The sequence below is a fragment of the Scophthalmus maximus genome, chromosome 11 (assembly GCF_022379125.1).
Source record: "Scophthalmus maximus strain ysfricsl-2021 chromosome 11, ASM2237912v1, whole genome shotgun sequence".
Taxonomy (NCBI): Eukaryota; Metazoa; Chordata; class Actinopteri; order Pleuronectiformes; family Scophthalmidae; genus Scophthalmus; species Scophthalmus maximus.
The window spans coordinates 17,572,791-17,573,944 of NC_061525.1; the positions used below are offsets into that span (position 1 = coordinate 17,572,791).

Here is a 1,154-nt window from a genome sequence, read left to right on the forward strand (position 1 = left end):
TCCTCAACAGGATGAAATTGGATTTTTAATCTTTTTCTATGGAATGTGGGTCCGTCTTCTCCTGGCTTGGCTGCTTCTAGTGTCGGGGAAAAGGGTCATGGCCTCTGGGTGGACACCAAAGTGTTGTTGAGTGGGGTTACTCATGCCACAACTCTTTGCTGTTCTCACTCTTCCCTGTCGCCACTGGACCCTCGGAAGCAATCACACTGTCACCCTGTCTCCCTCTGTGGACTCACATTCCACACACCTGTCTGTCAAGGGAAAAAATATTAGTGTTTTACTGACGCGTCTGTGCTCCTGCCATGTTTACTTTGTTGATTTACACAGACATTTTTTTACTGAACCGGTTTCATAGATGTGATTGTGTGTTTATGCGGATTATTTTGTACTTGATTGAATAATCACATGAAATACAAGTACCATCATGGATTTCAGACCATGTCAGTTATCTTTTAAGATGAACTATCTCATCAGAGGTTTGATGGAGGTAATTCCCATACCGGGAGTCGAACCCGGGCCACCTGGGTGAAAACCAGGAATCCTAACCGCTAGACCATATGGGACTTACGGATGATGGTTCCTTATTTCTAAAGACACAGATATTAGTGTTATTGTGGATCATTAAGGCGTGACACGAGGTGAATAGGGAAAAAAAACCCGATTTAAACAGTAATGGGAGTAATGGGAGGATATTCGCCGGTTGTGTCTATCACGTTACTCGCGTGAGTAAGCACCAATGATCCCGCAGCGAAAAAACGCACCATCACCTTTCAAGACAATAATCCAAACAGAATATCATGTTTTACATTCTTTTCACATGTACACAGTTGGATGGAGGACCACAGTTTCCCATACTGGGAGTTGGACCCAGACCGTCTGGGTGAAAACCAGGAAACCATGACATGATTTCCTGAGTCGAAAAAAGACCCATTTTCCAAAATAGCAGTTATTTAATTAACACTTGGCTACAACGTTTACTTTGAATTATGGAAGCTGAAGGTATTAAGAGGTCAGGCGAGACACATTTCCATGCTTTTGTATATTTCAATTAGCCTATGTTGTGCTTCCTATCACCATCACCCACATACAGAGTAAGTGTGGAAGAGAGTTTGGAGAGGAAGCTGCACATTGACATATTCAGCGTGACCCTATTC

At 43.0% G+C, this 1,154-nt stretch overlaps 1 non-coding gene across 1 annotated transcript; it reads right to left on the reverse strand.

Annotated features, from left to right (window-relative positions):
* Nucleotides 1-491: 491 nt before the first annotated feature.
* trnae-uuc lies at nucleotides 492-563 on the reverse strand. Its single transcript has one exon. It is a non-coding gene; the product is annotated as a tRNA-Glu (tRNA).
* Between the last annotated feature and the right edge of the window lie 591 nt (nucleotides 564-1,154).